Below are 24,861 nucleotides of genomic sequence, written 5' to 3'. Positions count from 1 at the left end.
AGCTCCACTTAATTTGTAGGATTGCTTGTGCACTTTGCCATGCCATGCCTCATTAAACCGGACATGCATCATACTTGTTTGCGCATCGTGCCATGTTTATGTGATGGTTGTTTACTATGTTGTTTGCTCTTTTCCGGTGTTGCTTCTTCGGGTTGGTTCCAATAACGCCGCGTTTGTGAGGATCCGTTCGACTTCGTCCGTTTGTCTTCTTCATGGACTCGTTCTTCTTCCTTGCGGGATTTCAAGCAAGATGATCATACCCTCGAAATCACTACTATCTTTGCTTGCTTAGTTGCTCGCTCTTTTGCTATGCCTATGCTGCGATACCTACCACTTGCTTATCATGCCTCCTACTTTGTTGAACCAAGCCTCTAACCCACCTTGTCCTAGCAAACCGTTGATTGGCTATGTTACCGCTTTGCTCAGCCCCTCTTATAGCGTTGTTAGTTGCAGGTGAAGATTGAAGTTTGTTCCCTTTTGGAACATGGAGATGTTGTTCCTTGTTGGAACATGTTTACTTGTTGGGATATCACTTTATATCTTATTTAATTAATGCATCTATATACTTGGTAAAGGGTGGAAGGCTCGGCCTTATGCCTGGTGTTTTGTTCCACTCTTGCTGCCCTAGTTTTCCGTCATATCGGTGTTATGTTCCCGGATTTTGCGTCCCTTACGCGGTTGGGCTATAATGGGAACCCCTTGACAGTTCGCCTTAAGTAAAGCTCTTCCAGCAATGCTCAACATTGGTTTTACCATTTGCCACCTAGCCTTTTCTTTTCCCTTGGGAGTCGCGCTCCTGAGGGTCATCATTATTTTACCCCCCGGGCTAGTGCTCCTCTGAGTGTTGGTCCAACTTGTCAGCCGCCGGTGGCTACCAGGGGCAACTCTGGGCTGGCCTACCGGAAGTTTAGACAATCCGGTGTGCCCCGAGAAAGAGATATGTGCAGCTCCTATCGGGATTTGTCGGCACATTCAGGCGGTGTTGCTGGTTTAGTTTTACCCTGTCGAAATGCCTTGTTGTACCGGGATACCGAGTTTGATCAGAACATCTCGGGTGGAGGTCTATTTCTTCGTTGACCGTGAGAGCTTGTCATGGGCTAAGTTGGGACACCCCTGCAGGGATTTGAACTTTCGAAAGCCGTGCCCACGGTTATGGGCAGATGGGAATTTGTTAATGTCCGGTTGTAGATAACTTGAACCTTAACTTAATTAAAATGAATCAACTGCGTGTGTAACCGTGATGGTCTCTTTCTGGCGGAGTCCGGGAAGTGAACACGGTTGTTGGAGTTATGCTTGACGTAGGTAGTCTAGGATCACTTCTTGATCATACTTTTATCGACCGTGCTTTGCCTTCTCTTCTCTCTCTCGTTTGCGTATGTTAGCCACCATATATGCTAGTCGCTTGCTGCAGCTCCACCTCATACCTTGACCTTACCCATAAGCTTAAATAGTCTTGATCGCGAGGGTGCGAGATTGCTGAGTCCCTGTGGCTCACAGATACTTCCAAAACCAGCTTGCAGGTGCCGATGAGTTCGTGCAGATGACGCAACCAAGCTCAGGAGGAGCTCGATGAAGATCTTGTCCTTTTGTGTTGTTTCGTTTTAGTCGATCAGTAGTGGAGCCCAGTTGGGGTCGATCGGGGACCGTGTCGCATTTGGGGTTCTTCTTTTATTTTGGTTCCGTAGTCGGACCATGAGTGTATTTGATTGATGTAATGTTTATTCATGTAATTGTGTGAAGTGGCGATTGTAAGCCAACTATGTATCTCTTTCCCTTATTAAATTACATGGGTTGTGTGAAGATTACCTCACTTGCGACATTGCTTTCAATGCGGTTATGCCTCTAAGTCGTGCTTCGACACGTGGGAGATATAGCCGCATCGAGGGCGTTACAAGTTGGTAATCAGAGCCTTCCCCGACCAGGAGCCCCATTGCTTGATCGTTTTTAGCGGACGAGTTGAGTCTAGAAAAATGTTTTGAGTCATTTAGGAACTATATATCGGGGAGTTTAGGAATTCTTTTTACTTCCCAGTCTCCTCATCGCTCTGGTAAGGTATCCTGACATAGAGTTTTGACTCTTCTCTTCTCAAATTTCACTAAATTTTTTTTAGGATCACGCGGGTATCTTGGAATCGTTCCGATGTTTTTATGATGAGAACATTGTCTTGGTGCCTCCTGTCAGGGGTTTAGTGGAAGTGTCCCGGGGAGTTGAGCTCCGAGGTGTTGTCGTCATAATTTTATCGTTGCAGTTCTATAATACCTAAGTTTAGTACGCCGACATCGAAAATCTCTTTTATGCAGTTCGTTGGTGAGATAACCTCGACGCCACCCAGTACTGGGGCGGGAGTTCGGGAGTATCGCCATAACTTGTATAACGGATGCTTTTCAAAGGTTGAGGTAGATGATTTCCGAAGGTTTCTTGGTTATGTGTTGAAGGATGGATACAGCTGGATGTAGGATTTGTTAGTTTGGGTGAGATATTATGCTTCCCCTGTATCCCCAACACCTGATTGCATAACCGGAAAGGTTCGGGAGTTTCATAGGTGGGAATTCAAGTAGCTCTTAGGATATCTTTCCAACAGATGTATGATATGAAATTGGGGTTCGACGTCTAGTGGTCCGCCTATTCACGGTCGGTTTTACAGTGGTCCCGTTGTGTCTTAAAGAGTCCTTGGCTATGCCGACTCGGGGACTCTTCGTATGTCATGTGCACTGCCTTGTACATGATGGTGCTGTACAATCGAGCCCGTGTAGGCCCCACCACGAAAACTTCGGACGAAATCTCTATCATATGTTTGTTCCGGCTTATTCCGCAAGCCAATTCTTTGTTTTTGTTTTGAGTTGTGGTATTCGAGTTGCTTCGAAGTCAAGTGTTGATTCCATACATTTCCTAAATGGTGTTCTCATACTTCTATGTGAATACTAATCCTTCTTGATCATCGAGATTGTGCTGTCAATCCTTTTCACCGGTGTGCTTCTATTCAAGAGGATCTGATCATTTCAACATCCGCAAGATTCAATCCCAGTTCTTCTCAATGGTGTCTGTTTCATCCGTCTCCAAGTTGCCTTTGTTTTTCCCACCCTCCCTCCCTTGTTTCTTCGAGGACCCAGATTTCTTATTCAAGTATCCATTTTATTGATGGAAAGCCTCTCCATTCCTTTTCCGTCAATCTTCTTATCCGGTGATTCTCATGAGGATCTTAACGGAGCTTCAAGTTCGCCACTCTTCACTCGTCTTCTTCTCCGGTGGAACCAATTAAAGTTGTTGGTGTTGATCATATCCCTTTCCTCATTTCAAGGTTTTCTCATGCCGGTGCAATTCTTACTCGTTAACCTCTCGCCATCCTATTGCCCCGGAGTGCTCAAGTTTTCTCAAAAGGCTCATCTTGTCATTCAAGATCCTTTCAAGCTCTTTCGAGATTGTTATCTCATTCATGTCATTTAATTCAACCGGTGCTTTCTCTCTTTTGAATCGTTCAACAGTGTTTCTTTTGAGTGGGCCCTAACCCACAGGTCTTTTCCCAGGATCTTACCTGACTCTTCTAATTTCTACCGGAGTTATTCTCAAATCCATTTCGAAGTTTGACATAAGAATGAATTATCATCAGTCAAATGTACTTCTCCAAGATCTGTTAAATTCTTTTCATCGTTGGCTCAACCTTTCCATTCTTCATTCCGGAGTGTCTAAAATAATTCTTGGTGATGTTTCTCGTCGTCATTCTCAGAGATTTTGAAGACCGAAGAAGAGTTTCTCTTTAATCTTGCTCCATTCTTTTCAAGATTCATGATTCTAGCTTGTTGCCTTCCTCTCATAATTGCTTTCGATTGTGAGAATTCTTTCACCCATCCGGAGATATTCAAGAGTCTTCTCAGTATGATTATCCGGAGTCCATCAATTCAGGTTTATTCATTCTCAGCTTTCAGCTCTCTTACTCTAAGTCATACTGGTGTTTAAATCAAGGATTCTTTAATCAGCTCGTAATCTCTTCGTTCTCATGGATCTAAATCCTCACAAGCATCTTCGTTTAATTGCTAATTCTTCCCGGTGTTCCTTTACCTTTCCTTCGGTCATTCTAATTCTGACGGTGGTTCATTCAAGATTTCTTTTCCTTATCAATTTATTCGTTATTTCAATTCTACTGGTGGTTCGTTGAAGACCTTCTCAAGTTTGCGCTGTCCTTGCTACGAGAATAAGTAGTATGCCAAATCCATTGTTTGTCATCAATCTAAATTGGTGATGGATAAGCATAATGTAATTCTTATTCTTGTTTCATCCAAGTGGTTAATTCCCTGTTCCGGAGGCTCATCAAATTCTTGTTTCCATTTGTTCATCTTTCTTTACTGGAGTGCCAAGTTTTCTCTTTATCTCGTTGCTAAGCTTCATCTAATCATTGCAAGGCTTCAACCTTACTCTTCTCATCTTCCTTTCCGTTTGATCATTCTTTTGTTACCGGAGTTCGTCATGAAGGTTCTACATGATGGTTCATCAAGGATTTAATTCTTTCTCGAAGTGTTCATCGAGATTCTTTTCAAAGGAGCTCAAGCTTTCTTCATCTTGTTATCCAAAGTGCATTTCTGTCTACCGTATCTTTGGAGGTGGTATTATGCCATTCTTGATAATTTGAATTCTTGTTTCTTGATTCACATGTTGTCATGAATGAGATATTTCAAATCCATCAATCTCGTCATTGGAGTTATCTTGGGTTATATTTCACCTTAAGCTTTCCCTAAGGATGGTTGTTATTATGGTGCTTATAAATGATCCAAGTTTCTTCATTTATCCTCCCGGTGATATAAGTTTCTTGTCTCCTTGTTCATGTGAATCCAATCTAGTGCTTCCGTCAGTGGCAGAATTTCACCTCATAATGTTTGAGTTGTATTCCTTAAGCCCATATCAAGCTTATTATTTTCTATGTTGGTTTTCCAACAACTCCGTTCTAGCATTTGTTGTAAGTGTGCTCCCTCGAGATCTTGTTTCCCTTCGTTCATCCCACTCCATTCTTACTTTTGTTCCGGAGGCTTTGTGATGTTGCTCTCTTCAACTCATCATCTTGTTTGTCAAGACCATGTTCTTTTCGTGCCTATTCATTTAACCGGAGTGTCGTGCCCTCTTTTCAAGTTCTATCTCCTTATCAAGTTCTTATTCAATTATTTTCATTTCAACCGGAGTGCTACCTGTCGTGGTTCTAAGCCTGACAGTAGAGTGGGGGGTAGGTATGGAGAGGCAAGGTCCTAGCTATGGAGAGGTTGTAAACACAAGAGATGTACGAGTTCAGGCCCTTCTCGGAGGAAGTAAAAGCCCTACGTCTCGGAGCCCGGAGGCGGTCGAGTGGATTATATGTATATGAGTTACAAGATGCCGAACCCTTCTACCTGTGGAGGGGGGTGGCTTATATAGAGTGCGCCAGGACCCTAGCCAGCCCACGTAGGAGAGGCTTTAAGGCGAGTTAAGTCCGGGGCGTTACTGGTAACGCCCCACATAAAGTGTCTTTACTATCATAAAGTCTACTTAATTACAGGCCGTTGCAGTGCAGAGTGCCTCTTGACCTTCTTGTGGTCGAGTGAGTCTTCGTGGTCGAGTCCTTCAAGTCAGTCGAGTGAGTCCCTCGTTGGTCGACTGGAAGGTGACCTCTTCTAAGGGTGTCCTTGGGCAGGGTACTTAGATCAGGTCTGTGACCCTACCCTAGGTACATGACCCCATCATTAGCCCCCGAATGGATTGAGGCTTCGAGTGAGGAAGGAGTTGATGTTATTTCCGATTAACTTTTGCACACTGGTCGTGCGTTGTTCTGGACCAAAGAATCTCTTCGTTGATAGTGACCAACTTGTCTTCAGTCGACTCGATCCATTCTCTTCTTTCGTCGAGTGATCTTTCGGGCTTTGACGATTTCCGAGCGACGGATCGCAGGAAATCCCGCGTCTGACAGACCGGTCTGCCGTTCGCGGATTCCGCGGGATGCGGAATTTGGGGAAGCGCGCGAAACGGAGCAGACCGCGGCGTTCGGATGGGACGGGATATAGACGCCTCGATCCCCGCGCCGCTTTCTTCGCCACGTATCCCGACTGCATAACTGTTCCTGGATATGATTAGATCGACCGGGCCCACCTGTCATCCACTCGGAAGGGACCTTATAAATGCGCCCGGTGAGGGTTTTTTGTACAGTGCCTTAGCATTCTCTTTCTCTGCTCCCTTCGTCTCCGCCCGACGCGCTCGCTCTCGCCTCCGCCCAACCTCTCCTCGCGTGTCTCGCCGGCAACCATGGCCAAGGAGAAGACGGTGGCGCTGGAACGCGCGAAGAAGGCGTCGGCGACGGAGAAGGTGAAGAGGAGATCCACCAGCCGCGGCGGGTCTTCGTCTAGATCCCGCCTGCCGAAGGGCTGGGTCCAAGGAGATTGGATCCAGTCGACCATCACGGAGAAAGATCTCCTCGACATGGCCAACGAGGGCTTGATCCCCCATGGAGCTGCGAGGCTTCCGGGGAAGGAGTGGCAGCCCCAGCTAGAAGAGGGTGAGTGCGTGCTCTTGGCCACCCATGTTGATCGTGGATTTTCTTTGCCGCCGAGTATTTTCTTCCGTGGTTTCTTGAACTTCTTTGGAGCGCAGCTCCACCACTTTACCCCAAATTCTATCGCCTATCTTGCCGCGTTTGTGTCCATGTGTGAGGGTTTTCTGGGCTGTCGACCGCATTGGGGCTTGTTCAAGCATATATTCACGTGTCGCTCTCAGACCGTGAAGAAGGCGAGCCCAGGCGACGAAAGAACCCGAGTCGTCCAAATGTGTGGGGGCCTGGGGATCCAGGTGAGGAATAAGAGCACCTTCCCAGCCATGACTTTTCCCGAGTCAGTCAGAGGCTGGCAGTCGACCTGGTTCTACTGCCAGGATCAGTCGACGCCGGGGCAGTCGAGTGGACTCCCTCAGTTTACCATGGACCGAGTGAACAAGCCCTCCTCTCTGAAGTTGATTCCGGAGGAGAAAGCTGAGGTGAAGATGTTGATGGAGCGCGTGGTACAGTTGGTTCGGGAGGGAGTGACGGGCATGGATCTCCTGGAGGTTTTCCTTAGGCGTCGTATCCAGCCCCTTCAGTTCCGAAGCCACTGCATGTGGTTGTACTGTGGGACTGAAGACGAGACTCGAGTCCATCCAGAAGCAGTCGACGATGTCACTCTGGAGAGATGGATGGTCGCCGTTACCGGAAACAAGGATAACCCACGCGGAGCCAGAAGGATTCCTCCACTCGACCACAACAGTGATCCAAACAAGGTATGCCTGCTCTGCTCTCCACTGTGTTCTTGTCATATTCATTTCTGTTTATTCTGCCAATTGGTCGATTGATCCTTGTCTTGATGTCTATCAGGCCCTCACCGAGCTGTACTCGATGCCCAATGGAGCACAGGCTCCGACTGAGGAGGGTGAGGCGAGTGGGGGCGAGAGCCAGGAGGAGGAGGAATGGGACTCGGACGTTGCTGAGGATGACGATGACGATGACGATGATGACGGTGATGAAGATGACGCTGAAGACGAGGAAGAAGAGGAGGAGGAGGTCGTACCACCGCGCTCAGAAAGGCAGTCGAAGCTTGTCCACGACCCTTCGACTGAACATGGCAAGGGGGTTGCGACCGTTGCACAGTCGACCAAGCGCCCTCGGACCACCTCTCCGGCGCCGACTGAAAAGGCGCCGAAGCAGCCCCGGGCGGCTCCGTCGAAGCCGACCAAGCTCCTGCCGAAGATGAAGGTGTCCATCCCCACCATATCAGGGTAATCATGCTGCTTAAGTCTTCTTATTTTGTGTGAACTTTGTCTCTGGTTGACGCTGAAGTTAGTCGACTGATTCTTTGGAGTTGCAGTGCTGCTACTTTTGAGACCTCAGCCCGGGCTGATGACCATGAGATGGAGGACGCAGCAACCTCAAAACCAGGTACTATATTCTTAACGCTGTTTTTAGTCGACTGACTCATGATCTCTAATCCCGATTCTTCTCTGTAGCTCCACCCAATGTTGTTATCACTCTCCCTGATGATGATGAGGATGAGGAACCGCTGAAGCGCAGAAAGAGTAGGAAAGCGTCTGCCAGCAGGGTGCCCCAGGATGTGACGGCGCCTGAGACTCTGATTGCGGAGGAAGAGAATATCACTCGACACACTGTGTCCTTCGCAGATCCACTGACGAGTGCTCAGCAGCCCTCCCTCTTCACGATGCACCACGTCCCAGAGGACCAAGCTGGCGCCGCGAAGGAGGCGATACGCCAGGCAGGGATCATGATGGAGCAGTTAAGGACCATCCGGGATGCGAGCCAGGCAGCTTACGACGCCAGTTCCGCCCTTCAAAGCAATGTTCAGGTCAGTCGACCACCGCCTGTTCTGTTAGGATATGCTATCAAAAACTTTTCTTTCTAGAATTTATAGTTGTCACCCACTGGGTGTGTCAATTCAGACTCCGTGTTAGCGGGAGCACGCTGAGTGCACCCGCTGGGTGTAGTCCCCAAGGCTAAGGTCGGCTGCTGGCAGTCGGCCTTAGGCTTTATAATTTCAGGCTTTCCGTCATTCGACTATGTCGAATGGATTTCGCAAACTGGTCGACTGGTCGACTCTGTCTTCAATAGGATTAGTGGGGGCACGCTGAGTGCACCCACTGGGTGTAGTCTCCAAGGCTAAGGTCGACTGCTGGCAGTCGGCTTTAGGTTTTATAATTTCAGTCTTTGCGTCATTCGACTATGTCGAATGGATTTCGCAAACCGGTGGGGGCACGCTGAGTGCACCCACTGGGTGTAGTCCCCGAGACTGTGGTCGACTGCTTGCAGTCGATTACCGTCTTAAAGAATACATCTCTCTTTTTTTTTGAGGTCGACTGGTCGACTCTATCTTCGATAGGATTAGTGGGGGCACGCTGAGTGCACCCACTGGGTGTAGTCCCCGAGACTACGGTCGAATGCTTGTATTCGGCTGTAGTCTTAGAAACGTGTGATTTTTCCTTTTTCACTCGAAAGTGAATTATATTTGACATTTAGTCGATTGGTTCTTCGCAGAACTCCTATGATCTTGTGGCTCGCTACTCTGAGCTGGAAAACAAGCACGTTCAGCTCAAGCTGAACTTGAAGCTGGTTCAGGAGAAACTGACGAAGGCAAAGGAGGAGACCGAAGGTATGTTTGGTGAGACCTTGACGACTGCTTTTCCCTTTGTTTGTTTCAAAATCTGATCTTGCTGTAACTTGCAGGTAAGGTAAGGGAGGCCCAACAGAAGAAAGACCTTGAACTAGCTGAGAAGATCAAGCTTGCTGACGAGAAGTTAGCTTCAGTCACCAAGCTTGAACAAGACAATACCAATCTGAAAGCTGCTCTTGGGATCGCCAACAAGGAGGTCAGTTGACTGAAAACTGATAAAGCTGCCCTGACCGACCAAGTCAGTAAGTTGACTGGGAAGAAAAATGATCTGGAGGCCTTCCTGAGTGGTCTTGCCAAGAAGCTGTTTCTTATGCTTGAAGGTAAACCTCTATGCTAGGCAATTATTTCCAATCGTGGTTTTTCCATTCGACCATCACCTTGACTCGGTGATCGTCCTTGCAGAATTTTGTCAAAACTTTGAAGAAGAAACTAGCCGGCTGGAACCAAACCTCGACCCCGTCAATTCTCCGGTGAACGACGAAGTTGCCATGAATGTTTTCCGACTGGAGTCCCGTGTTGCAGCTGTCGTGGACTATCTTGCAAGGCTGAAGGTCGCCACATCTCGCATCGACTCGACGCTCTGGCCCGGGGAGACACTTCAGAATGACCTTGAGTCGCTGATGGCTCGCTTGAACACGATCCCTGGTCGAGTGCAGGAGTGGAAGAAGTCCTCGGCTCGGTGCGGTGCAGATGTTGCTCTGTGTCTGGCCCGAGTCCACTGCAAAGATGCGCGAGAAGAGAAGCTGGCGGCCCTCCGGGTGGCCAACACCAAGAAACACGACTTCAGGTCCTTTATGGAAACTTTCCTTGCGGCTGCCACTCGGATCACAGACGGAATTGATCTTGATGAGTTTGTTGCACCTTCCAGCCCTCCGCAGGAGGGGTAAAAAACTTCTTCTAAGCTCGACGCTTTAAATTTGCCTCGGTATGCCGAGTGGAATTGTAACCGATAAACCTTAACGGGCTTAGCGCCTGAGCACTTTCGGTTCCTTTAGATATCGATTCGAACTTGAATTTGGTGCTTGAATATGATTGCTTTTGGCTCGAAATGTCTTTTGCAGGTTCAAAGCAGGGCGCCTTTATTGCAATCGACTTATTCCTTAGTCCACTTAAGCGAGCACTGGGCTGCGACTAAGCCTCCGAGTGGAAGTCTGGCTTACCACTCGGTAGGATTTTTATAACTTAGGCGAGTACTTGGACTGCAGCTAAGCCCCCGAGTGAGAGGTTTGCTCTTCACTCGGTAGGATTTTTGATTACTTAGGCGAGTGCTTGGACTGCAGCTAAGCCTCCGAGTGAGAGGTTTGCTCTTCACTCGGTAGGATTTTTGATTACTTAGGCGAGTACTTGGACTTCAGCTAAGCCCACGAGTGAGAGGTTTGCTCTTCACTCGGAAGGATTTTGATAACTTAGGCTAGCACTGGGCTGCAGCTAAGCCTCCGAGTGAGAGGTTTGCTCTTCACTCGGTAGGATTTTTGATTACTTAGGCGAGTACTTGGACTGCAGCTAAGCCCCTGAGTGAAAGGTTTGCTCTTCACTCGGAAGGATTTTGATAACTTAGGCTAGCACTGGGCTGCAGCTAAGCCTCCGAGTGAGAGGTTTGCTCTTCACTCGGTAGGATTTTTGTAACTTAGGCGAGTACTTGGACTGCAGCTAAGCCTCCGAGTGAGAGGTTTGCTCTTCACTCGGTAGGATTTTTGTAACTTAGGCGAGTACTTGGACTGTAGCTAAGCCCCCGAGTGAGAGGTTTGCTCTTCACTCGGTAGGATTTTTTATTACTTAGGCGAGCACTTGGACTGCAGCTAAGCCTCCGAGTGAGAGGTTTGCTCTTCACTCGGTAGGATTTTTGTAACTTAGGCGAGTACTTGGACTGCAGCTAAGCCCCCGAGTGAGAGGTTTGCTCTTCACTCGGTAGGATTTTTATAACTTAGGCGAAACGGATTCGTAGCTAAGCCTCCCAGTGGGAGTCTGGCTCACCACTCGGTAGGATTTTTATAACTTAGGCGAAACGGATTCGTAGCTAAGCCTCCGAGTGGGAGTCTGACTCACCACTCGGTAGGATTTTTTACAAACTTAGGCGGAACGGATTCGCGGCTAAGTCACCCACTGAGGGGAAATTTTATTAGACAAAATGAAAAGTGACAAAAATTATGGAGGAACTATGACACTATTATTTTGAGGTCCATGAACTACAGAAGTACTTTATTGCAACTCATCCGAGTGATAAAACTTAAGTGTAAAATGGGCGGAGTAGTTCCGCGTTCCAAGCTCGGGGCTCGTCGATATTATGCTCGACATTGTAAAGACGGTACGCCCCATTGTGGAGAACCTTGGTGACGATGAAGGGACCTTCCCAAGAAGGAGCAAGCTTGTGTGGTTTGTGCTGATCCACTCGGAGAACCAAATCTCCTTCCTGGAAGGCTCGACCTCTGACATTTCTGGCGTGGAAACGACGCAAATCTTGTTGGTAGATGGTCGACCGGATCAGAGCCATCTCCCTTTCTTCCTCTAAAAGGTCGACTGCGTCCTGCCGCGCTTGTTCAGCTTCTACTTCGTTGTAGATTTCAACTCGAGGAGCATTGTGGAGAAGATCACTCGGCAAGACTGCTTCAGCTCCGTAGACCAAGAAGAATGGAGTTCTTCCGGTCGACCGATTAGGTGTGGTCCGTAGTCCCCAAAGCACTGAGGGAAGTTCGTCGACCCAAGCTCCAGCTGCATGCTTGAGATCACGCATCAGTCGGGGTTTCAATCCCTTGAGAATCAGGCCATTGGCTCGCTCTGCTTGTCCATTCGACTGCGGATGGGCGACTGAAGCGTAGTCGATCCGTGTGCCTTGAGAGTTACAGAAATCTCTGAATTCCTCCGAGTCAAAGTTCGACCCATTATCCATAATGATGTTGTGCGGGACTCCATATCTGAATATTAGTTCCCTGATGAAACTAACAGCAGTACCGGCGTCAAGGTTCTTGATTGGTTTAGCCTCAATCCACTTGGTGAACTTGTCGACTGCCACCAGTACATGCGTGAAGCCACTTCGCCCTGTTCTCAAAGGACCGACCATGTCCAACCCCCATACTGCGAAAGGCCAGACGAGTGGAATGGTCTTCAGGGCTGATGCAGGCTTGTGCGACATATTCGAGTAAAACTGACATCCCTCGCACTTATCCACTATCTCCTTTGCCATCTCATTCGCCTTTGGCCAGTAAAATCCGGCTCGGTATGCTTTGGCCACGATGGTCCGAGAGGACGCGTGATGACCACAAGTCCCTGAGTGAATATCATTAAGGATGATTCGACCTTCTTCCGGCGTTATGCACTTCTGACCGACTCCAGTCGCGCTTTCTCTGTATAACTGTCCTTTGATTACGGTAAAGGCCTTAGATCGGCGGACGATCTGTCGAGCCTCTTCCTCATCCTCCGGGAGCTCTTTTCTCAGGATATACGCGATATATGGAACCGTCCAATCGGGAATGACCACCAAGATCTCCATGACCAAGTCGACCACTGCTGGGACTTCAACCTCAGTCGGATCTGTGGCACTCTTGGGCTGTGGAGCTTCTTCGGTGAAAGGATCTTCTTTGACTGACGGAGTGTGTATATGCTCCAAGAACACACCACTCGGAATGGCTTCTCTCTTGGATCCTATCTTTGCTAGATCATCAGCTGCTTGATTTTTCAGTCGGGGTATATGATGGAGCTCCAACCCCTCGAACTTCTTTTCCAGCTTCCTCACTACACTGCAGTATCCAGTCATGGTTGGGCTTCTCACGTCCCACTCCTTCATCACTTGGTTGACCACTAAATCCGAGTCGCCATAGACCATCAGGCGACGGACGCCGAGTGAAATGGCCATGCGCAACCCATATAAGAGGGCCTCATATTCTGCCTCATTGTTGGAGGAATCAAAGTGAATCTGGAGCACATATTTGAGCTTATCTCCTTTGGGGGAAACCAGGATGACCCCAGCACCAGAACCATTCAACATCTTAGAGCCATCAAAGAACATGGTCCAATGCTCCGAGTGAACTTCAGTCGGCTGCTGCTGTTCAATCCACTCGGCGAGGAAATCTGCTATTGCCTGGGACTTAATGGCTTTCTTTGCCTCAAACTTGATATCAAGGGGAAGAAGTTCAATCGCCCATTTGGCCACTCGACCAGTTGCATCTCTGTTGTGCAAAATCTCTGATAGTGGAGCGTCGCTGACGACTGTGATGGAATGATCAGAGAAATAATGAGCAACCTTCTTTGTGGTCATGTATATTCCATACACAAGCTTCTGATAATGAGGATATCTCTGCTTGGATGGAGTCAAGACTTCAGACAAATAATACACTGGACGCTGAACTTTGAGAGCTTTTCCTTCTTCTTCCCGCTCGACCGTAAGCACAGTACTGACGACTTGTCCTGTGGCTGCGATATAGAGCAACAGAGGCTCTTTGCTGATTGGAGCAGCAAGCACCGGCTGGGTGGAGAGCAGAGCTTTTAGCTCGGCAAATGCTGCATCAGCTTCTGGAGTCCACTCGAACTTGTCTGCCTTCTTCATCAGTCGGTAAAGAGGCAATGCCTTTTCACCGAGTCGTGAGATGAATCGACTTAATGCGGCCAAGCATCCAGTAAGCTTCTGGACATCATGCACTCGCACAGGGCGTTTCATTTGGAGAATAGTGCCGATCTTCTCTGGATTAGCGTCGATTCCTCGTTCAGAAACGAGAAAACCGAGTAACTTGCCACCAGGAACTCCAAATGTGCACTTTGATGGATTGAGCTTGATATCATACCTTCTGAGGTTGGCAAATGTTTCGGCAAGATCAGCGAGCAGGTCGGAACCTTTTCGTGACTTGACAACGATATCATCCATATATGCTTCCACATTCCGACTGATTTGAGTGAGTAGACACTTCTGAATCATTCGCATAAATGTGGCTCCGGCATTCTTGAGGCCGAATGGCATGGTGATATAGCAGAAGCACCCGAATGGAGTGATGAAAGCTGTTTTTATCTCGTCGGGTCCGTACAGACGGATCTGGTGGTACCCGGAGTAGGCGTCTAGAAAAGACAGTCTCTCGCATCCCGCGGTCGAGTCAACAATTTGATCTATGCGAGGGAGAGGAAAATGATCTTTCGGGCAGGCCCGGTTGATGTGCTTGAAATCAATGCACATTCGGAGCGATTTGTCCTTCTTAGGAACCATGACGACATTAGCGAGCCACTCGGAGTGGTATATCTCTCGGATAAATCCTGCCGCCAACAGTCGAGCCACTTCCTCACCAATGGCCTTTCTCTTCTGGACGGCGGACCGCCGAAGATGCTCTTTGACTGGTTTTGCAGATGAGTCGACTCTTAGGCGATGCTCAGCCAGTCCCCTGGGAACACCTGGCATGTCAGCGGGCTTCCATGCAAAAATGTCCCAGTTCTCACGGAGGAACTGGATGAGCGCTTCTTCCTATTTCGCGTCGAGTGTTGTGGAGATGTGGGTCGGAGCTGCATCGGGGTCGGTCGGGTGAATGTGAACAGGCTTCGTCTCACCGGACGACTGAAATGCAGACTCTGTGGCGGGTTTCTTGGATCGCAGCAAATCACTCGGATCTGCATTTTGCTTGTATTCTTCGAATTCGACCGCTGTCACCTGGGAATCGGCAATCTTTGAGCCCTTTTGAAAGCACTCTTCTGCCTTTTTCCGATCACCGGTGATAGTGATCACTCCTTTGGGGCCGGGCATCTTCAATTTGAGGTACACGTAACATGGTCGAGCCATGAACCGTGCGTAAGCTGGTCTCCCCAAAATGGCATGATATGCACTCTGAAAATCCACGACCTCAAACGTCAACTTTTCTTCGAATCACCAAACACCACGTCCAGAGCTATTTGGCCGAGTGACTCAGCTTTCTTCCCTGGTATAACTCCATGAAAGCTCATGTTACTGGTGCTCAGTCGGGACATCGGAATGCTCATTCCTTTCAGTGTGTCTGCATACAACAAATTCAGCCCGCTTCCACCGTCCATCAGCACTTTTGTCAGTCGAGTGCCTTCGACAACTGGATCGACCACCAAAGCTTGCCTCCCAGGGGTGGCAATATGAGTCGGGTGATCAGTTGGTCGAATGTGATGGGTATTTGGGACCATTTCAGATAATTTGCTTTTGCTGGGGCAACCATGTTCACTTCTCGGTTAATGACTTTCAATCGACTCTTGCTTTCCACATCTGCAAAGATCATCAGAGTGGAGTTGATATGCGGATATCCTTCCTCACTGTCCTCCTTGTCTTCGGCCTTGTCCGACTCCTTCTCCTTGTCCTTAGACTGTTTTCCCTGAAACTGCTGGATCAGGAGTCGACATTGGCGAGTGGTATGCTTCGGGTAGATGATATTCCCCTCTTCGTCTTTCTTCGTGTGGATGTGACACGGCATATCCATCACGTCGTTCCCTTCTTTATCCTTCACCTTCTTAGGGTTCCAGGATCCTTTTGGTTTCCCTTTAAACTTTCCTTGAGTCACGGCCAGAGCCTCTCCAGGAGCTGCCGGTTCAGCCTTCCGCTTCTGTTTCCGACTGGTGTTTCCCTTTTCCGACTGGCTCGGCTTGTGCTTGCCGCTTCGGAGTCGGTCTTCTTCTTCGCCGTTGGCGTACTTGGTAGCAATCTCCATCATCCGACTCAAGGTCATGTCACTGGTTCGACCAAACTTCAAGCTCAATTCTCTGTTCTTGACGCCATCTTTAAAGGCGCAGACTGCCTGATGATCAGACACATTCTCCACAGTATGGTGCAAAGTGATCCATCTCTGAATATACTCTCTGAGAGTCTCATTGGTCTTCTGCACGCAGACTTGCAACTCCGTCAGTCCAGCCGGTCGTTTGCAAGTTCCTCCAAACGTTCTGATGAACACTCGGGACAGATCTTCCCAAGTGTAAATGCTGCTAGGAGGTAATTGAGTCAACCATGCCCTGGCAGAACCTTCCAGCATGAGGGGCAAATGCTTCATGGCCACCTCGTCGTTCCCACCACCAATCTGAACCGCCACTCGGTAGTCCTCAAGCCAAGTTTCAGGCTTAGACTCACCAGTGAACTTGCTGACTCCTGTTGCCAACCTGAAATTGGGAGGGATAACTGCGGCTGTGATAGCTCTGCTGAAACATTCAGGACCAGAAACATGCACTCGACTGCTTGTGGGCGCATCTCTGTCGAGTCCGCCTCGATGGGCTCTGTTCCGGTCGACCAAACCTTGCACGATAATGGATCGTGCGTCGAAGCCTGGTTCTCTGGGGTCGACTGGAACTCTTCGCCCCGTACTGAACTGACGTCTGTCATCTTGCTGCCGAGGAGCGTAAGACCCACCCCTCGGAGGGGAATTGGGCACTCGACGCCTATCATCTCAATCGTGTCGGTCACCATATTGGTCTCGCCGATTCTCGCGCCCTTCACGCCGCGGAGGCGATCTGGGACTGTGAGCCGACTGAACCGTATTCGCAGTGACGGATCGACTGTGAATTCTGTTGCGCGACTGCGACACGGCCGAATTCTGGTCTCCTGCTGCCCGGAGCAGATCCCTGATCTGCATCAAGCCTCTGCCAGCTTCCGACTGAGAGGGCTGGATGGACTCTGCTATACGGGTCGCAGCTGCTAAATTCTGGATTGGGGTTCGATATACCTGAGTCGGCGGGAAGAGTTGACGTCGACTGGTGTCGGGAACTCGTGGCCGCGCACGCTCGTCGAGTGCTCGCTGAAGATTCTCCAGTCGAGTGCGTTCGGCCAAATTGGCCAAACGTGCCTCCTCCAAGGCGCGAGCCTCGGGGGTTTCTCCTGCGATGGGAGTACGCAGGACATCCACGTTCCTGCGGCGAAGTTCTTCTCTTTGCAGAGAGTCGAGTGGCTCGGGCTGGTACTCTTCGTGATCTCGTGCGGGGTCGCCTCCGTCGCCTGCTCCACCATCACGGGCGAAGCCCGGGGGACTGCGGGGCCCGTCGACCATCAGGATTTCCGCCGCCGGATCACTGCTATCGCACTCGGATGCGGTCTCTACGGAGCCAGTCGACAGATCGAACAGGCCGTAGAGAGATTCGTCGGGCTCGATTGCTGCAACTTGGGTGGTGGCCATTTGGCGAGCCACCGCGTGCCTCACCCACCGCTGAAGCCTCGACCGGCCTGAGCGCTTGCGCTGGCGGGAGACCGGGAGGGTGGCCGATGGGGGAGTCGACCGATACGGGGTCGACGGTTGCCGCAGCAGAACGCGGCGGACACATGCGCGAAAATGCGTCGCACCGCGGACGGGGAGCGCATCGACGTCGAGTGGAGCCTCCTGGAGCCAGGCGGAGTCGTCGGCGACGAAGGTGAGAGCACCGAGACGGATCTCTCGACCCTCGACCAAAACTCCAGCAGCCACCATGATGAAAGTACTCGGAAGAATCGCAACTTCTCCACAAAATCGCTAAAACACCTGCCCCACGGTGGGCGCCAACTGTCGTGGTTCTAAGCCTGACAGTAGAGTGGGGGGTAGGTATGGAGAGGCAAGGTCCTAGCTATGGAGAGGTTGTAAACACAAGAGATGTACGAGTTCAGGCCCTTCTTGGAGGAAGTAAAAGCCCTACGTCTCGGAGCCCGGAGGCGGTCGAGTGGATTATATGTATATGAGTTACAAGATGCCGAACCCTTCTACCTGTGGAGGGGGGTGGCTTATATAGAGTGCGCCAGGACCCCAGCCAGCCCACGTAGGAGAGGGTTTAAGGTGAGTTAAGTCCGGGGCGTTACTGGTAACGCCCCGCATAAAGTGTCTTTACTATCATAAAGTCTACTTAATTACAGGCCGTTGCAGTGCAGAGTGCCTCTTGACCTTCTTGTGGTCGAGTGAGTCTTCGTGGTCGAGTCCTTCAAGTCAGTCGAGTGAGTCCCTCGTTGGTCGACTGGAACGTGACCTCTTCTAAGGGTGTCCTTGGGCAGGGTACTTAGATCAGGTCTGTGACCCTACCCTAGGTACATGACCCCATCACTACCCGAATTGGTTCTTTCTTGTCCCTCTTTTCTAACGGAGTGTTTTCGACTTTGTTCTCCTTTGTTGTATTCTTTTCTCGAATTTGTTCAACCTCTCAAGATTCGTGATTTCTCTCGTTTGTCAGAGAAGCAACTTAGTTTTACCTTTTCTCTCTTCTCTTCCGTTTTCCCTCCGGTGCCATTCTAGATCTCGGGACAAGATCCTCTCGTAGTGGTGGAGTGTTGTAACGCCCCGAGACCGATGTGCCAGGTGTCGTTCAGTTATTCGCTGTTGTTGCCTTGCCTTTGCTTGCGTGTCATGCATTGCATATCATGTCATCATGCGCATTTCATTTGCATACGTGTTCGTCTCATGCATCCGAGCATTTTCCCCGTTGTCCGTTTTGCATTCCGGCGCTTCGTTCTCCTCCGGTGGTCTTTTCTACCTTTCTTTCATGTGTGGGGATTAAACATTTCCGGATTGGACCGAGACTTGCCAAGCGGCCTTGGTTTACTACCGGTAGACCGCCTGTCAAGTTTCGTACCATTTGGACTTCGTTTGATACTCCAACGGTTAACTGAGGGACCGAGAAGGCCTCGTGTGTGTTGCAGCCCAACACCCTTCCATTTTGGCCCAAAACCCACCTAACTCTGCTCCATCATCTAGAGCGTTCGATCATGATCGCGTGGCCGAAAACCGCACCTCATTTGGACTCTCCTAGCTCCCTCTACCTATAAATATGTGATCCCCTCCGAATTTTTCGCGCAGTCCGAACCCTAACCTTCGTCCACCTCGCGCCGCCGGACAATCTCGTCCACGCCGGACATGTCCGCCGCCCTCAGCCACCTCACTCCGACCAACCGGAGAGCGCCACCTCACCGCCGCCAGCGCCCTCACCCACTCAGCTCGCGCCACCTCAGCGCGCCACCCTCTCTCTCCTCTCCCTCCATCGCGCCAGACCCGCGAGGCCCATCCACAGCCCGCCTCGCACCGCACCGGGCCCGAGCCGCCGCCGTGTGCACACAGCGCCGCCGTCTCACTCTGGATCGGGAGGAGCCCGATCCCGCAGCTGCCTCCGCCCCGAGCGCCTCCCCTCGCCGGACTTGCACCGCCGGCGACCACTAGCACCCGCCATCCCAAGGGAGCCACCATGGACGAGCTCCACTTCGCCGGCTTCCGCTTCCCCGAGCACCGCCAGCTACCTCCGTCACCGGATCTAGGATCCCCGTGGCCAGATCCGTCCATTCCCACAGATCTCCACCGTGCCCGCCTGCCGGAGTCCCCGCTGCCGCCTCGCCGTTGACCTAGGGCGCCGCCGCCCTGTTCCTGTTCGTGCGCCAGGCGCGAGGACGACGAGCGCCTCCGCCTCCTCCCCGCATGGGCCCAGATCCAGCCGGCCCGAGTCCGGCCCAGCGCGCCGCCCCGCCTGGCCTGCCTCCTACGCGCCATGGGCCGCGCCTCCAAGCCCAGCCGTGCCAGGCTCCAGCTCCCGCCTCGGCCTGCCTCTCTCCTCCACCGGCCTGCTTCCCCTCCAGCTGGGCCAAGAGCCCATGGTGAGCTGCCCCCCCGCGGTTCCTTAGTATTTTTTTTCTTCTGCTGGCCCAATCTGCTCCAGTTTCGGCCCGTGATGTGTTTTTTCAGCGCCTGGGATTTTTCCTATTTATCCAGAGATTGCTAGTTTTGCAGAAAAGTCCCCCTAGTTCATGCATTTAATAACTCACTAACCGTGCATCGGATTAAAATGATTTATATATGAAACTTGCTCAGAATTTTGTGTAGGATAATAATATCCAACTTTCATCTATGTTTAAAATATTTAAAATGATGTTTGCTTATCATGCCTCCTACTTTGTTGAACCAAGCCTCTAACCCACCTTGTCCTAGCAAACCGTTGATTGGCTATGTTACCGCTTTGCTCAGCCCCTCTTATAGCGTTGTTAGTTGCAGGTGAAGATTGAAGTTCGTTCCCTTTTGGAACATGGAGATGTTGTTCCTTGTTGGAACATGTTTACTTGTTGGGATATCACTTTATATCTTATTTAATTAATGCATCTATATACTTGGTAAAGGGTGGAAGGCTCGGCCTTATGCCTGGTGTTTTGTTCCACTCTTGTCGCCCTAGTTTTCCATCATATCGGTGTTATGTTCTCGGATTTTGCGTCCCTTACGCGGTTGGGCTATAATGGGAACCCCTCGACAGTTGGCCTTAAGTAAAGCTCTTCCAGCAATGCCCAACATTGGTTTTACCATTTGCCACCTAGCCTTTTCTTTTCCCTTGGGAGTCGCGCTCCTGAGGGTCATCATTATTTTACCCCCCCGGGCCAGTGCTCCTCTGAGTGTTGGTCCAACTTGTCAGCCGCCGGTGGCTACCAGGGGCAACTCTGGGCTGGCCTACCAGAAGTTTAGACAATCCGGTGTGCCCTGAGAAAGAGATATGTGCAGCTCCTATCGGGATTTGTCGGCACATTCGGGCGGTGTTGTTGGTTTAGTTTTACCCTGTCGAAATGTCTTGTTGTACCGGGATACCGAGTCTGATCAAAACGTCTCGGGTGGAGGTCTATTTCTTCGTTGACCGTGAGAGCTTGTCATGGGCTAAGTTGGGACACCCTTGCAGGAATTTGAACTTTCGAAAGCCGTGCCCACGGTTATGGGCAGATGGGAATTTGTTAATGTCCGGTTGTAGATAACTTGAACCTTAACTTAATTAAAATGAATCAACTGCGTGTGTAACCGTGATGGTCTCTTTCCGGCGGAGTCCGGGAAGTGAACACGGTTGTTGGAGTTATGCTTGACGTAGGTAGTCTAGGATCACTTCTTGATCATGCTTTTATTGATCGTGTTTTGCCTTCTCTTCTCGCTCTCATTTGCGTATGTTAGCCACCATATATGCTAGTCGCTTGCTGCAGCTCCACCTCATACCTTGACCTTACCCATAAGCTTAAATAGTCTTGATCGCGAGGGTGTGAGATTGCTGAGTCCCTGTGGCTCACAGATACTTCCAAAACCAGCTTGCAGGTGCCGATGAGTCCTTGCAGATGACGCAACCAAGCTTAGGAGGAGCTCGATGAAGATCTTGTCCTTTTGTGTTGATTCGTTTCAGTCGATCAGTAGTGGAGCCTAGTTGGGGTCGATCGGGGACTGTGTCGCATTTGGGGTTCTTCTTTTATTTTGGTTCCGTAGTCGGACCATGAGTGTATTTGATTGATGTAATGTTTATTCATGTAATTGTGTGAAGTGGCGATTGTAAGCCAACTATGTATCTCTTTCCCTTATTAAATTACATGGGTTGTGTGAAGATTACCTCACTTGCGACATTGCTTTCAATGCGGTTATGCCTCTAAGTCATGCTTTGACATGTGGGAGATATAGACGCATCGAGGGCGTTACACCCGATGCCTCTGAGCGACCAGCTAAAGCAGCTGGTCGAGCTGCACAAGGCGGCCGAACAAGCCATGAAGGGCCTTATAGTCTGGCTGTGGCCTGGCGACGCCCTTCCGAGCAGCTACTTTGGCCTGGTGAGGCGGCTTCTGGATGCCTGCCCACGGCTGGAGGTCGTCAAGCAGTTCGTCTGCATCGAAGGTGCACACCGGGCTTTCGCCCGTGTGAAGGTGCAGTGGGCCAAGCTAGATGCTGTGAAGCTGATAAAGGAAGGGCCGCCGCAAGGCAAGGAGCATCGCACCCCCGGAATTTATTATGAGGGTGTCCTGAAGGGTGCCCGTCTTGTAGCGGACGAATGTTCAAAGGATGTAATATTTGAGTAAACTTGCTCGTGTGATCCTGTATGATGAAAACTTGTTTCATATGCGCTATGCAACGCTTGTGTGAATTTAAAATATTACCTTCTGTTTGGCTGTTTATCCAATCTGAGAGATGGCTAGTCCTCGGCTTCTGCCCCCCATGCCACGAGTGCTGGGGTGTTTGGGATAAACCTGAGCACTCTTGTTCCCATGTTTGGGTCCTTCGAGGGAGGTGCTCAGCACAATGAACAAGGCAACCGGACTAATAATGCTTTATCACTCTCACTTAGCCATAGAATTCTATAATTTTAAATTTCGGCGAAGCCCCTGGTATTCAGAAGGCCGAATTCGGGGCGCGATACACGCCTTTAAGCCGGACAGGGCCGGCCCCTCGCTCTAAGCGGCATAAGTCTTTAGGGACTCGAAAACCTCGCCGAACAGCGACCAGTCTCTCGCTTTATCGTGATAGTCAGTTTTAGCTTTCTCTACTGAGGTGCTTTAGCCCAGCAGAACCGGGGCACAATCGCAGTAGTTCTCCTAGCACTACCTTAGCCGATAGAGTGAAACGTAAGGTACCAAAACATAGGAGCCGGGCAAACCCAACATTTGACCAAAGACATGATTCGGAGCTCATGCATATAATGCTATAAGTTCAGGGTGCCGCACTTGTGAAAGTGTTCGGACTTTTCACACCATATTGTGGGGTACGTAAGCCCCTGGTGTATTTGCTGTATCAAAGTGTACGGTTGCAAGGCGTCATTAATGAACACACATACACACACACACACACACACACACACACATATATATATATATATATAACGAGAATGCAATAATAGTCGTAATGTTATGCATTGTTTATTCAAAAAGGTGCGTTTAAAGCAGAATGATACAGATGGTGCGATAAGCAAAGAGTAGGACTATGTCCCTTCCAAGGGCAAGCTGAGGAATAGTATTAAATCAAATATTTCGCTCGTTATTGTAATCCACCTGGGAATCCCGTGGTGTGACGTAGCTTTCTGCCTTCTTGGTTGCTGCATCATGTGCTCGACAATAGTGCTGCCGGGCAGGGTTTCCAGAGATTAAGGTAATGCAAAATAGAAAAATAACCAAACGGGAAGCCCCTACTGCGGTTTAAGCCGCGTCTTGGGGCGTGCCGCAATTGTGCCCCCTCCCCACCTGTGCCCATGGTATTTTTAATGCGTAATTGTGGACGCGTGGCATGAGTTTCACCGTTTGGTTGGGACTGGGGTGGGGGCCGCGTTGCTACGCGAGCTCAGATCGCGCCAGGCGGTCTAGTTGCCGATTTCTCCGAGCGCGCTTGAAGGTGTCCGGGTCTTGAAACGCCGAACTGGTGGATTGCCTTGAGAGGCTGCTTTGCGCTTCTGCTGCGAGGGCCGCGGTGTGCTCCTCCGTTCGGAGAGAGCGCTCTGTGTTTCCATTTACTGTAATAACCCCGCGAGGTCCTGGCATCTTGAGCTTGAGGTATGCATAATGCCGTACCACATTGAATCTCGCAAATGCGGTTCGCCCGAGCAGTGCATGATAACCACTGCGGAACGGGACTATATCGAAGATTAACTCTTTGCTTCGGAAGTTATCCGGGGATCCGAAGACCACTTCCAGTGTAATTGAGCCTGTGCAATGGGCCTCTATGCCTGGAATGACGCCCTTAAAGGTCGTTTTTGTGGGTTTGATCCTTGAGGGGTCTATACCCATTTTGCGCACTGTGTCCTGATAAAGCAGGTTCAGACTGCTACCGCCATCCATAAGGACTTGAGTGAGGTGAAATCCGTCAATGATTGGGTCCAGAACCAGTGCGGCGAATCCGCCATGACGGATACTAGTGGGATGGTCCCTGCGATCGGAAGTGACCGGATAGGAGGACCATGGGTTGAACTTTGGGGCGACTGGTTCCAACGCATATATGTCCCTGAGCGCATGCTTCCGCTCCCTCTGGGGGATGTGGGTTGCGTATATCATGTTCACCATCCGCACTTGTGGGGGAAACCTCTTCTGTCCTCCGGTGTGTGGCTGCCGGGGCTCCTCCTCGTCATCGCTATGTGGCCCCTTGTCCTTGTTTTCAGCAATTAACTTGCCGGCCTGCTTGAACACCCAACAATCCCTGTTGGTGTGTTTGGCTGGCTTTTCTGGGGTGCCGTGTATTTGACATGAGCGATCGAGTATACGGTCCAAGCTGGCCGGACCCGGCGTACTTTGTTTGAATGGCTTTTCCGCTGACCGGGTTTAGAGCCTTTGAATCCGGCATTGACTGCCGTATCCTCGATATAATCGCTGTTAATACGGCGCTTATGTTTGTTGCGACGTGACCTGCTATTGCCATCCTTGGTATCCGAAGTACCATGGTTCTTTGATATGTTATTACTGCGAGCCAGCCAGCTGTCTTCTCCCGCATAAAAGTGGGTCATGAGTGTCGTGAGGGCTGCCATAGATTTCAGCTTTTCCTGACCAAGGTGCCGAGCTAGCCATTCATCGCGGATGTTGTGTTTGAAAGCCGCTAGGGCCTCTGCATCCGGACAGTCGACGATTTGATTTTTCTTTGTTAGGAACCGAGTCAAGAATTGCCTGGCCGATTCTTCTGGCTACTGAATTATGTGGCTCAAGTCATCGGCATCTGGTGGCCGCACATAAGTGCCCTGAAAGTTGTCGAGGAATGCGGCTTCCAGATCTTCCCAACAGCTAATGGACTCTGCTGGCAAGCTGTTAAGCCAATGCCACGCTGGTCCCTTGAGCTTTAGTGGGAGGTATTTGATGGCGTGTAAGTCATCACCGCGGGCCATGTGGATGTGGAGGAGGAAATCCTCGATCCATACTGCGGGATCTGTTGTGCCGTTGTATGATTCAATATTCACAGGTTTGAAACCTTCTGGAATTTGATGATCCATTACTTCGTCTATGAAGCATAAGGGGTGTGCGGAGCCTCTGTATTGGGCTATATCGCGATGCAGCTTGAATGGGTCTTGCCCGTTGTGTTCGGCCCGGCCGGAT

This window comes from Triticum aestivum, chromosome 4A (genome assembly GCF_018294505.1).
Source record: "Triticum aestivum cultivar Chinese Spring chromosome 4A, IWGSC CS RefSeq v2.1, whole genome shotgun sequence".
NCBI classification, from domain to species: Eukaryota; Viridiplantae; Streptophyta; class Magnoliopsida; order Poales; family Poaceae; genus Triticum; species Triticum aestivum.
Note: the sequence above shows the minus strand (reverse complement) of the source record.